General features: G+C 35.3%; 1 protein-coding gene across 9 annotated transcripts in view; it reads right to left on the bottom strand.

The window, feature by feature from the left end:
• The window catches only part of ABCD3 (ATP binding cassette subfamily D member 3), a 98,757-nt gene that overhangs the window by 58,289 nt on the left and 25,896 nt on the right, over positions 1-14,572 (bottom strand). The window contains exon 1 of one of the 9 annotated variants that reach the window (XM_032247924.1): positions 7,991-8,007. The exons of the other annotated variants lie outside the window; for them this stretch is intronic. The gene's annotated coding sequence lies outside the window, so the exon portion shown is untranslated. Of the gene's footprint in view, positions 1-7,990; positions 8,008-14,572 lie in introns of those variants that run through there. 9 annotated transcript variants of the gene reach the window in all.

Genomic DNA, 14,572 nt, shown 5'->3' with positions numbered 1-14,572 from the left:
GCACTATTCATAACAGTAAAAGATATGGAATCAACCTAAGTGCCCATCGAGGGATGAATGGATAAAGAATATGTGGTATATAAATAAAATGGAATAAATTCAGCCTTTAAAAAAAAAGGAAATTCTGTCATTTGCAACAATATGGATGAAGCTGGGGGGCATTACACTAAATGAAATAAGCCAGGCCCAAAAAGCCAAATTCTGCATGATCTCACTTACATGTGGAATCTAAAAAAGTCAAACTCAGAAGCAGAGAACAGAATGGTAGTTGCCAGGGGCTCAGGGGTTGGAAGAAATAGGGAAAGGTTAGTTAAAAGGTACAAAGTTCAGCCACCCTAAGACGAACAAGTTCTGGGGATCTAATGTACGGGATGGTGACTATAGCTTGATAATAGTAATCATTTCACAATGTATGTGTATATCAACATAAAAATTAAAAAATTAATATTCAATAAAAATGCCACAGTGCTTACCACTAATAAATGTTACAGGTTGATATTTACAGAGATAAATGGAGATTCAAGCAGCATGATGCTCACAAAAATACATTTATACATGTACACACACACACAAACACCCCTACACCCACACCTATGAGTGAGCCACATGATCAGTCGCTCTCCCATCACTTCATCACTTTTCTCTCTCCAAGGTTCCATGAAATACTTTGTTCAGAGGGAACCATGACATCTTATAAAGCTTCAGTTGGCCTGAACACATACTCTACATATAAGTCCTATTTTCTTTAATCAGTCTGTGACAATTAAAATTTCTTCATAAGTTTAAGAGTTTCTTTATAAGATTTGTTTCTCAGGAAGTTCTATGAAAACAGCTTTCATCTGTAGTTATTACTATAAAAGACATTTTTAATGGCAAAACAATTCAGTATGAGTACAAATGTTGAAGGTGGTTTTCTTAGTTTTACATTAATACACATTAACCTGATATAAGTTCCAATACAGCAAATTTATCATACATGTGGTCTGTAAATGATCACTTAGCAACCATATAAACACAATACTGGCACTAAAATCTGTATAGTATGGTAGTCATTCAGAAAACCCAGAATATGCTTATATTAATTTATTTTTAATTTATCATCAAAATGAAAACAAAATTAGTTGTATAAAGAAAGTGCAGCCAAGTACGGTGGCTCACACCTGTAATCCCAGCACTTTGGGAGGCTGAGGTAGGTAGATCACTTGAGGTCAGGAGTTCAAGACCAGCCTGGCCAACATGGCAAAACCCCGTCTATACTAAAAATACAAAAATTAGCCAGGCATGGTGGCGCACGCTGGTAGTCCCAGCTACTCCAGAGGCTGAGGTAGGAGAATCACTTGAACCCAAGAGGTGGAGGTTGCAGTGAGCCAAGATCGTGCCACTGCACTCCAGCCTGGGCGACAGAGCGAGACTCCGTCTCAAAAAAAAAAAAAAAAAAGAGAGAAAAAGAAAAAAATAGAAAAGAAAGTTCTAGGCCAGGTGTGGTGGCTCATGCCTGTAATCCCAGTACTTTATGAGGCCAAGGCGAGAGGATCACTTGAGATCAGCAGTTCAAGGCCAGCCTGGCCAACACGGCAAAACACTGTCTCTACTAAAAATACAAAGCTTAGCCAGGCATGGTAGTGTACATCTGTAATCCCAGCTACTCAGGAGGCTGAGGCAGGAGAATCACTTGAACCTGGGAGGCGAAGGTTGCAGTAAGCCAAGATAGCACCATTGCACTCCAGCTTGGGTGACAGAGCAAGATTTAATCTCCTCCCCCCCCCCCAAAAAAAAAAAGGAAGGAAGGAAGGAAAGGAGGAGGAAAGTTCTGTAAGGGAGAAATGCCAGACACAGGTGATGGGGAGGAAGGCAGCAAACCACATTGCCATGTATGTACCTATGCAACAATCCTGCATGTTCTTCACATGTACGCCAAAACCTAAAATGCAATAAAATATATATCAAAAAAAAATGTAAACCTTGAATAATGCATCTTTTGACCTATTATCTCTAGGTCATAGAGATACTATCCTAGATCACCTGAGTGAAACCATAAAATCAACCCTTTCCCAGGCACCCTCCGCCCCCTGCCAAATCTCTAGCTTCCTTTGCTTTCCTGAGCTCCTGACTTGATTATCTGATTTTTAATAAGGTATCTGTACCTGGATTTAATGCAAACATGTCTATATCTGAACTCACCTTTCTACTGCAAATCTATTCTTCCATTATTCCATCCTGAGCATAAGCCCTAAATCAGTGAACCCACCTTTATCTACCAGCTACCCAAACCACAAAGCTGCTAGTTATTCTACGTTATTTATTTTCCCTTTCTCATACATTTCATTTCCAATCTTACTGTATGCTCTTCTTTGCATTTCTACTACTATGATTTCAATTCAGGCCATAAAAATTTCTCATGTGAACCATTATAATATTCTCATTTGTGTTCTAAGTGGGTTCCTTACATTCGTTTCTGTCCTCTTTCAATTTATTTGCATAACCACATCAAATATGTGTATATTCATATACATACTGAATATATATACACAAGTACACATACATATGCACACCCACACATATATGTATAGACCACATACATCCATATAAAATATATATCCTATGGAATTCACCTAAAGCAATGCTCAGAGCCTTAGTTATTTCAATAAAAAAATGAAAAAAAAAAAGGCTAATAATATAAGCATTCAACCAAAAGTTTACAAAGAACAAAAATAAGCAGAGGAAATTTAAAACCACCTGAGCAGAATCTGAGTTAGAAAACAGAAAAACAGTAGATGCTAATAAATTAAAATCCAAGAGTCGATTCTTTGGAAAATAAAGCACAAGACAATGTAATTTTAAAAGGAGTGCAAAAGCACACACACACACACACACACACACACACACACAGACACACACACCAGAAAAAGCACAAAAATAGATAAAATTTGGAAAAAAAGGTAAGACTTCTTATCTCAACTCTATGTAAAGAAATTTGAAAGTCTGAATGAAATGGGTGATTTTCTAGAAAAATATAATTTTCCAAACCTAACCCTTAGCAGAGACAAGAAAAAACTAAATAGACTAAAAAACTGAAATTATGAATGCTGTCTGAGAGCTGCCCCACCCCCAACCCTCCCTCCCCCCCCCCCCCCCTACACAAAAAAAAAAAAAAAAAACCCTCAAACTATTTACTGGGGAATTCTAACAAAACCCCTGAGTGAACAGCTAATTCCAATGCTTTAACTGTTTTAGGACATAGACGACAGAAGCTTTCACATTATTTTTGCTGCAGGTAAAACACTGACACCCAAACTTGGCCAGGCTCCCATCTGTAATCCCAGCATTTTAGAAGGCCGAGGAAGGTGGATCACTTGAGGCCAGGAGCTCAAGAACAGGCTGGCCAACAATGTGAAATCCCCTCTCTACCAAAAATATAAAAATTAGTTGGGCATGGTGGCACATGCTTGTAGTCCCAGCCACTTGGGAGGCTGAGGCATAAGAATCGTTTGAACCCAGGAGGTGGAGGTTGCAATGAGCTGAGGTAGTGCCACTGCACTCCAGCCTGGGCAACAGAAAGCAAGGCTCTGTCTCTTAAAAAAAAAAAAAAAAAAAAAAAAAAAACCTAACAAAAATTGCACAAAGAAAACTACAAACTATTTTCACTTACATCAGCAGATTATTTCTAATTTCAGACAATGAGAATGTATTGCCTATTCAAAAATTAAATACCTTATAATTAATATTTAAACATAAACATACACATAATGACTTTCAGAGTAAATTCCAAATTCCATAGAATGGTACTCAAAGAACTTCACGATCTGGCTCCTGCCTTCTTTTCAGGTTCATCTCCTGCCACTAAGCACAAACACTCTGTGCTCAAGTTACCTTCATCTATCAGGTTAAACTACATGAAACTGCAATTATTTGACCATTTCTCACTTATTAAATGGCAACTGCACATGCCTCAACCTAATACTGTGCTCCCTCTCACCCCACTAGTTGCTCACATATTATTTCTTCTGCTTTAAAGAACTCTTCATCAATCAACCTGTTTGATTACCACCTGTCTTTAAAATCCAGCACCTATCTTCTTCGAATGTAGTGGCCATCTGTATTAGTTTGCCCAGAATGGTCCTTGTTTACACCTGTTGTCCTGATATAATAATTAATTGCACCCTTTCAGCTTCAAAACGGTACCAGTCAGAATAATAAATTACATGGTGACCCTGTCTGAGAAAACTTCCTGTCCATCCTCTACCCTCACACAGTGTGTATTAGGTATTCTCTGTGTTCCCTAGGCAATCTGTACATCGTATCTCTCCCCTCATCAGCTTCTTGAGAGCAGGGGACATGTCTCATTCATCTCTACTCACGCCTAAGACTATGTCTGACACATAATAGGTACTTCTATCTTGTTGTACCTTGTTAACTTTGTTTCACTTAATATGTTAATATATTTCCTTTCAAAAACATTTTTTAAAGGAAGATTTTTATTTGAGTTAGGCCAAGGCTTTTGGATTTTGTCAACAAAGCAGAAAGATCTAAATGACCAGATATAAAACTGGGAAACCTGCCACAGCCAAAGCAGTAAACCAACCAGAACAAGTCAACAAGAGAGCAGCTGCCTATGACAAGCAATCTGAGGAGTACAAGGATATATTTCCTCACAACACACACTGGGTAAGACAATTGTTTTCAGGTACCATTTCAAAATAAATGCTCAGACATTCAGCTACATTTGAATCCACTTCTTTAAAAAAAAAAAGGTTAATTGCCATATTTCTATTCCTTCTACTATCTATATTTTATCTAATTTTGAATATAATCAGAACTTCACACTAAAAAACCCCTACTTGGACACATATTACTTTCATTGACAGCTTAAGTGTTAAAAAAAAAAACACACGTTGACTCAGTAAGGTCAAATAAAAATAAAACACCACTGTATACAAAGTAAAATCAAAGCAATCTTATTTTTCTATCTTTATAAGGATGAAGATCTAGAAGTAAACTGAGGACAAGAGTATAAAAATCTTAAAACCCAAGTCCTAATGACAATATCTACATTTAGTAATACTGATGCAAGTTTTCTAATAATGTATACCTATACAACAAACTAATTGTTTGCTATATAGGTATCTAAGTCCATTAACATGAGGAGCTATTTATGACAACTATGGGGCCTAATCCCAAACTTCTGTTTTTCCTTAGGGAATTCTTTCACAGATCAAAGGCCATTCTTCTAAATGTCCTCAATAGTGGCAAGTATTCATTTTTAGAAATAGGCCTTCATTACTGAAAATGCTCAAAAGTAGTTAAAGCCATGTCATAGGGTGATTATGTTAAACGTTGATGTTTTTGATCTACTAGAATCATATACTAAGAAGTTCTATCACGGTAAAAAGAGGGGAAATAGAAGATAGGAAGCCAACAAATATGCAGACTATAGAGTGAGGATAGGAAAGGTCAGAAACAGGAAGAAGTAGGCAGGCATAAATTACACAGGGTCTTAACACTAACTCAAGATTTTAGCTGAATATAAAGAAAATTGCCTTTTACTTTATTTTAAACACCAATTTTGAATAATTAAGGAAACGAATTGCAAAATAAAACTATGAAAGTGGAAACTCTCCAAACTTATCAATACTGTTATGGACCACAGGCTCTCCAGGTACATCATAAGGGGCTTAAAGATTAACAGGTAACTCAAGGATTTTACCATCCACCTAAAGAAAAATCCAGATAAGCAACTATTATATCAGACAAAGTTAAGTATTATGTTCTAAACAAGGTGCTATCTATGAAAGGCAAGAGCAACTAATATTAACCCAAGGGGGAGAAAAACTGAAAACTTTATTCCAGAAATGATGTGGAATCTAAACTTAAAAAATAGACAGGATTTAGGATGAGAAGATTAAAAGAATGATATGATGTTCTACAATAAGGAACGCCATAAGCAAAAGAACTGATTTCTTAAGAGAGCAGAGTATATTAGAAGAAAGAAAAACAGTCTTTAAAAAATCTCTAGTATGATTATACAAAGAACTTATGCATTTCAAAAATAGACTAAATCTGTTCAAATCCTAGTAATAGTTCAAAGTATGGCTCTAGAGAAAGAGTTCCTGGACCAGAATCCCAATTCAACTGTGTGCTAGCTGTGTGAATTTGGGCAAATTATGTAATCTCTGTTTTCTCATTTGAAAAATAGAGATAATAACAACATTAGCTAAAACATGTTAAGTACTTATAATACAACCTGGCATAAAGACTCAAAAAACGTTAGTGATCATTATTACACCTTTTACTGGCTGTGTGACTGAAGAAAGATGAAGCCTCATCTCTAAGAGTGGGGACAATAATATTTACCTGATAATCTTTGCCCTCAGTGATTAGAATATATTAGGCACCTAAGGATTACCCCAAGATCAGAAATGATGAGTGCCTGAACAAAGCAGGAGAATGAGAGTGGAAGAAAGAAGCATGAAAATTACTAGAAATGACAAGTAAGGGAATAAATAAGAGTTGGGAACTAACTACATATGGAAATGAGAGGGAGAGAAGACCACAGACTTAAAGATAGAGGAAGAAGTATTAGCAGCCATCAACTCCAAACTGATATCTCAAAAGGTAAAGTATTTTTCCCCAAGTCTCAAAGGCAGTTTGTACCTGAGGTGACTGAAAGACACTGATTTCACTGACTACAATAAAGAATAACAGTAAAAGAAGCATTCAGAGAAACAGCTATTGGACTCACCGTAAACATGTTGATTTCACATACCGGTAAGCTAAGTATATGGAAATGTTCAGAAGACAATTTTTAAAAATGCTTAGATTTGAAGTTCACGAACAGAGATGTTGATTTGGAAGACATTAATATGACAAAGATTTGGAAATACAGTGATAAAAATCCTTTGGGAAACAAAAATATAAAACCTGAAATGTGAGTGTTGTTTTTGTTTGTTCAGATGCTGTACTAAAAAATTTAGAATGTGTTCTGAAGGAACTTGGTTTAAGTTGTTCCCTGATTGACAATGCTCCTAGGTAAAGAAGCAAACTTTGCTCTTAAAAGGAAAGTATGTTTATTCTAAGCCTCAAAATTATTCTGACAAGTAATTTTAAATAAAATGTCCAGACCATAATAAAAAATAATCAAGCACTAAGGAAACTAGATTCCATAACCAAGGACCAGCAGAAATTATAGAAAACAAAAAACAAACTCAAGATTTCAGTTGGCATTTGCAGATACATCCTATAAAAAAAATGTAGATTATATATTTTTATATACACAAAAAAATTTTTAAGATACCAAGAAAAGTCACAAAAAGTAATGCTGATCTGAGAGAACCAAATGAAATTTCAAAAAATAAAATGTGCAATTGACATTAAATATAAAATCAATAGGTTTAAAATATTTCACACAGCCAAAAAAAAAAAAAAATTACACCATGACAAATGCACATAAATTGGGAGAAAAGTCAATGATGGTAGTGTTCTAAAGTATTTGGGAGGATGATAAAGTATTACTGATTAATGTTTAGACTTGAAAAAAAGGTGAAACCCACATTAAAAGTTCTAGAATAACTTGTAAAAGAAAAAAAAAGAGAGAATAAGTTATTAACTACTAGAAGGAGTAAAAATGAAATAATGGAAAAAAGAAATCAACAGGCTCACAAGTGAACCTACACAAAACCAGCAGAGGAACTGTCCAGCCACCCACAAAATTGAGGGTAAAAGATGATTGTTGAAACTACTGAACTTTGGGGAGGTTAAAAGCCATGGGTCAAAGAAATCAGAAAATATTTTGAAATGAATAATATATGTAACAACAGACTTACAAAATGAAAAAGTTTATATGACAAAAAACCTGCAGGCTCCAACTAAAGCAGTGTTCACAAAGAACTTTATAATCTTAAATGCATATATTAAAAAATGGAGATTCAGTGTGTTGTCCAGTGTCTAAAATAATTTAAAATAAATAAAAATGGCCAGGTGCAGTGGCTCACACCTGTAATCACAGCACTTAAGGAGGCCAAGGCAGGAGAACAGCTTGCTTGAGTCCAGGAGTTTGAGACCAGCCTGGGCACCACAGTGGAATTTCTTTTTTACTAAACAACAACAACAACAAAATTAGCCAGGCGTGCTGGTGGATTCTTGTGGTCCCAGCTACTTGGGAGGCTGAGGTGAGGGGAGGATCACTTGAGCCTGGGAGGTTGAGCCTGTAGTAAGCCATGATCCTGCCACTGCACTCTAGCCTGAGCAACAAAGACTCTGTTTAAAAAAAAAAGAAAAGGTTGAAAATTCATAATCTATCTCAGAATATTAAAAATTAAAAACCTAAGTGAAGTAGGAAAAAATAAACATACAGATAGAAGCAAAAAATAATGAACTAAAAAGAACACTAGAGAGAAAGCTACACTAAAAGTTAATTTTTTGGAAAAATTAATACATTTTATAAACTCATGGCAAGACTGATCTAAAAAAAAGAGGTCATATAACCAATATTAGAAAGTGATCTACATATCAGAGGCAATCTCCACCAAAATCCCAACATGCCGATTCTAAAATTTCCATACAAACAGAATACAGAACCCAGAAATAAAGCCACATGCCTACAACCAACTGATCTTCTACAAAATCGACAAAAATATAAACTGGGAAAAGGACACCCTATTCAACAAACAGTGCTGGGAAAATTGGACAGCCATATGCAAAAGAATGAAACTGGACCCCTACCTCTCACCATATACAAAAATTAACTCAAGATGGATTAATGACCTAACCATAAGACCTAAAACTATATAAATCCAAGAAGTTGATAAGCATATTTCATGACTTGTTTATAAAACAAGAGGAAAACTCTTCTAAGAAGACATTGGCCTAGGCAAAGAATTCATGACCAAGTCCCAAAACCAAGCACAACAAAAACAAAAATAGACAAATGAGACTTAAACTAAAAAGCTTCCATACAGCAAAAGAAACAATCTATGATGTAAACAGACAACCTACAGAACAGCAAAAAATATCTGCAAACTATGCATCCAACAAAGGGCTAATCTCCAGAAAATACAAGGAACTCAGCTCAACAAGAAAAAAACAAGTAACTCTATTAAAAAGTGGGCAAAGAACACAAACAGATATTTTTCAAAAGAAGACATATAAGGGGCCAAAAATATTAAAAAATGCTCAACATCACCAATCATCCAAATTAATCAAATTTAATCATGCAAATTAAAACTGTAAATTTTTAAATAAAAAGTCAAAAAACAACAGATGTTGTCGAGGATGTGGAGAAAAAGGAATGCTTACACATTGTGGTGAGAATATAAATTAGTACAGTCTTTATGGAAAACAGTATGGTGATTTCTCAAAGAACTAAAAACAGAACTACCATTCCATCCAGCAATCCCCTTATTGGGTGTATACTCAAAAGGAAAGAAAAAATTATATTAAAAAAGATACCTGCACTGGTATGTTTATCACAGCACTATTCACAATAGCAAAGATATGGAATCAACTTAAGTATCCATCAATGGAGGACTGGATAAGAAAAATGTGGTATATACACCATTGAATACTACTCAGCCATAAAAAATTGAAATCACGTCTTTTACAGATTTGTAAACATGGACAGAACTGGAGGCTATTATTCCATGAAATAACTTGGAAGCACAAAGTCAAATATCACATGTTCTTGCTTATAAGTGGGAGCTTAACATGTGTACATACAGACATACAGAGTGGAATAGCAGACACTGTAGATTACAAAAGGTGGGACAGTGGTGGGGTGAGGGTTGAAAAATTACCTATTGGGTCAAACGTTCACTATTTGGGTGATGGGTACACTAAAAGCCCAGACTTTACCACTGTGTAATATATGCATGTAGGAAATCTGCACTTATACCTTTAACGTAAAGACTATTTTAAAAATTATACACAATACCAATGCAAAAGTTGGTAACTAAAGCACATTTTATAGTTTGTTTCTAAGATTCACTGCACTCATAAAATTGGGTTCCTCAACAGCAACTATAAAATAGTGTTCCATAAAAATATGGAAGTCCTTTAGAATAAAGGCAGAAGAGCCACGTAAGTCATCTTACAAAGGGAATTCTGGGAAAATGGCTTATAGCAATTGCACAATATTTTTAAAATAAACTTTTAATTCTGATATGATTGCAAATGTATTGAAAATCTGCTAAAATAATACAGATTTCTCATATGCCTTTCATCTAGATTTCCCAATTAACGTTCTAGCAAATTTGTTTTATTATTCTTTTCTCTCTATATAAACACACGTGTGTTTTCCTGAGCCATCTGAGATTAAGTTACTTCTAAACACTTGAGTGTTTATAGTCTAAAAACAAAGACTTTCTCGTATATAACTACAGTACAATTATCAAAATCATGAAATTAACATGGATAGAATACTAAAACTACTCAGACCTTATTCACACCTTATGCCAATTTTTTCGACTATTCCAATAATATTCTCTTACCCTGTTCAACCAACCCCTTCCTTTTGACCCTGTTCTTACTCATACCCTCTAAGTAACCAGTTTTATCACTTCCCAATTTATCCATCCTGCTTCTTTTTGTACAAAATGAGCAAATATATATTTATTTGATTTTCCCTTCTTTCTTACATAAAGGATAGCATACCTAGTCTTTTGTACTTTGTCTTTTTACTTATTGTTTCCTAGAAATAACTTTCTATCAGTCCACAGAAAGCATCTTCATTTTTCTTCACAGCTCTATTACACTCCATTGCATATAAGTACCATTGTTTATTCAACCACCTCTTATGTATGGGCATTTAGGTTTTCTCCAATATTTTATAATAACAAGCAATGCTCTAATAAATAACCTTACACATCTGTATTTGCACACTTTCAGGGCTGTATCCTCAGTGGGACTGCTGAGTCAATACACAAATGCATATGCAGTTTTGTTAGCTATAGTCAAGTTCCCTCCAGAAAGGCTGTAACTTTGCATTACCATCAGGATTTTAAGAGAGTTCCAGTTTCTTCACAGCCTCACCAATAAAGTATACTGTTACATTTTTAAGTTTTTGCCAATGTAATATGTGAAACAGCATCTTAGTATAGATCAAATTTGCATTTCTCATATTTTAAGTTAGATTAATCACATGTTTAAGAATCATTTATATATATATATATATATCTTAGTTCTTTATCTGTGATATATATTACAGATATGTTCTATAAGTTTCTTTTGTTATGGTGAGTTTTTTACCACACAGAAGCCTTTTAATTTTATATAGTCAAATTCATCAATATTTTCTTTTGTTGTATCCGGATTTTTGAGTCACACTTAGAAAAGCTTTCCCTATATCCAGGTAGGGATGGAATCCACCCGTGTTTTTCTCTGGCATTTGTATACTTTAATGGATTTATCCTTACATATGTTATGAGGTGTAGATCTCATTTTATCTCGTTTTCAATGGCTAAACAATTATCCTACTGGCATTTATTAGTCTGTCTTTAGTGATTTGAAATGTATGGGATTATTTTGAAGCTTCTTAAACCGATCCTCCTCCTCCCAAGAAATAACCTGACTCACCAACTAGTATAGCAAAACCCAAAACCCGGGGCCAACACATACAACAAAACTAGAAAGCTAGATAACAAAGTATTTCTACAAATCTCAAAATATGAATAGGAGGTAACAACCTACCAACAGCTACAAGAACCTGAAAGGTAGCAGCAGAGTAAACAGGGTATCTTATGCACATGGGGAAATCCCTAAATCGACTCACTGGAAAGCTTGAAGGACCAATTTGAGAGCAGCAGCTGAAACTGGGAGGTGTTCTACACAGTCCAATAAACAGCACTACAAGCAAACGCAAGGAATTCAAGGTAAGGTCTAACGGGGGTGGAGCAGCCTGGAACCCTGAAGACTCAAAATTAATCCATTAAAGCTCCCTTTCAGAACAGAGCCCCCCATGAAAAGAAACTGCAGGGAATAGAATACAATGTGAGAGCACAGGAACAAGTGAAAGAAACAGCCTAGAGATCTCACACAGTAAACAGTATTTTCAAACACTACATGAAAACAACAGAAGAGCATAAATTAGAAAAGTTATCCTAAATCAAACTTCTCCTTCTAACAGTTGAAAAAACAAATTTCAGACAAAAAACAAAAAAACAAAAAAAAAGAAAGCGAACAATGGAACAGAATCAAAGTTAAATCTTTTACAAAATTATAAAAATACAAGAATAAAAATAGCATCCCTACACACAATGAAAGCATATGAGAAAAACATTCTTACAAGATATGAAAACTATAATCTATGATCTCAAAATAAGGCAAAAAAAATTAAGAAGCAATGCTAGCCAGGCACAGTGGTGTGTGCCTGCAACCCAGCTACTTGGGAGTCTGAGGCTAGCGAATCCCTTGAGGCCAGGAGTTCAAGGCTGCAGGGAGCTGTGATCTGCATTTCAACCTGGGCAACATGTGAGAGCTTGTCTCTAAAAGATGTAGAAGAAGCCAATGCTAGACATAAACTCACAACATAAAACAAAATTTGTTAAACTTACAAATGTGGTGATAAAATAATTAGAAATTTAGAAAGAAAACTCATTTCAAAATTGAATATGAAAACATAAAATGTACAAGAGCAAATAAACACAAATAAAACATGAAAGTAAATATACAAATTATATACAAATATACAATTTCATATATTCAAACAAAACAAAATATAGAGAAAAGTAATACAAATGATAAACAGAGAAGGTAAATTAATTTTTTTATTAAAGTTCCTCCCAAAAAAGAAAACCAAAACATTAAAAATGGAAAAAATAATCCCAAAAAATTTCCTGAAATACCAGTAATCCCAGAACTTTGGGAGGCCAAGGCAGGTGGATCATTTGAGGTCAAGAGTTCGAGACCAGCCTGGCCAACATGGCGAAATCCTGTCTCTACTAAAAATAGAAAAATTAGCTGGATGTGGTAATCTCTGCTACTCAGGAGGCTGAGGCGAGAGAATCACCTGAACCCAGGAGGTGGAGGCTGCAGTGAACCAAGATGGTGTCACTGCACTCCGGCCTGGGCAACAGAGCAAGACTCCATCTCAACAAAAATAAATAAATAAATAAATTCAGATTTTAAAAAGATTAGAATATTTTTTATTCTTGAGATAGAGTCTCGCTCTATTGCCCAGGCTGGAGTACAGTGGTACAATCAGTTCACTGCCCTCTGCCTCCCACGTTCAAGTGATTCTCCTGTATCAGCCTCCTGAGCAGCTGGGACCACATGTACATGCCACCACACCTGGCTAATTTTGTATTTTTAGTAGAGACAGGGTTTCACCATGTTGGCCAGGCTGGTCTTCCTGACCTCACGTGATCTGCCTACCTCAGCCTCCCAAAGTGCTGGGATTACAGATATAAGCCATTGCGTCCAGCCTAGAATCTTTTTAAATGTGGAAAAAAAAAAGAAAAATCCTTTGGGTACCCAAAAGACCACGTCATCTAAAAAAGAAAAGCAAATGAGATTATCTACAGACTTTGTTAACAACCCTCAATGTCAGAAAATAATAGAGTAACATATTTAAGATATTCAAGAAGAGAAAATGTGAACATATGATTTTACATCCAGAAAAATTTTCAAGAACAAAGGTTACAAACTGTTTACAACATGAAAGAATTCAGAGAGTACTGTTCCATGAGCTCTTCCTGAGGAATTTACTACACAACAAGCTCTGGACAGGAAGAAGGACTATAAAGCTGCTGATCTAAAAAGAGTTAGTGAGCATTAAATACATATTTACTTGTAGAACTAAGACTCAACGAGAGTTAAAAGGGAAAGAATACATAATAGTGTACTTCAGAGACACTGTGCATTCAGTTCTAGACCACTGCAATAAAGCTAATGCCACAATAAAGTGGGTCACATGAACATTTTGGTTTTCCAGTGCATATAAAAGTTATATTTACACTATACTGTAGTCCATCAGGTATCCAATGGCATTATGTCTTAAAAAAAAATCAATGGACATACCTTGGTTTTTAAATATTGCTAAAAAATGTTCATCCTTTTGTTGGTGGAGGGTCTTGCCTCCATGTTAATGGCTGCTGAATGATCAGGGCAGTGGCTACTGAAAGCTGGGTTGGCTGTGGCAATTTATTAAAATAAGACAACACTGAAGTCTGCCATAGTGATTGATTCTCCCTTTCACAAAAAGAGTTCTCTGTGTCGTACTATGCTGTTTGATGGCATTTTACACAATAGAACTTTCAAAACTGGAGTCAATCAACCTTCTCAAATCCTGCCACTGCTTTATCAACCAAGTTTATGTAATATTATGAATCCTCTATTGTCATTTAACAATGTTCACATCATCCTTACTAGGAGTAGATTCCATCTGAAGAAATCATTTTCTTTGCTCATGCATAATAGGCAACTCTTCACCCTTTCAAGTTTTATTATGAGATTGAAGCAATTCTGTCATATCTTCAGATTCCACTTCCAGTTCTCTTGCTATTTCTACCATATCTACAGTTACCTCCTCCACTGAAATCCTGAACCCCTCAAAGTCATCCATGAGGGTTGGAATAACTTCTTC

This window comes from Sapajus apella, unplaced genomic scaffold (genome assembly GCF_009761245.1).
Source record: "Sapajus apella isolate SASKATOON/1434 unplaced genomic scaffold, GSC_monkey_1.0 scaffold64, whole genome shotgun sequence".
Taxonomy (NCBI): domain Eukaryota; kingdom Metazoa; phylum Chordata; class Mammalia; order Primates; family Cebidae; genus Sapajus; species Sapajus apella.
Note: the sequence above shows the minus strand (reverse complement) of the source record. Positions and strands in the feature narration are given on the sequence as shown.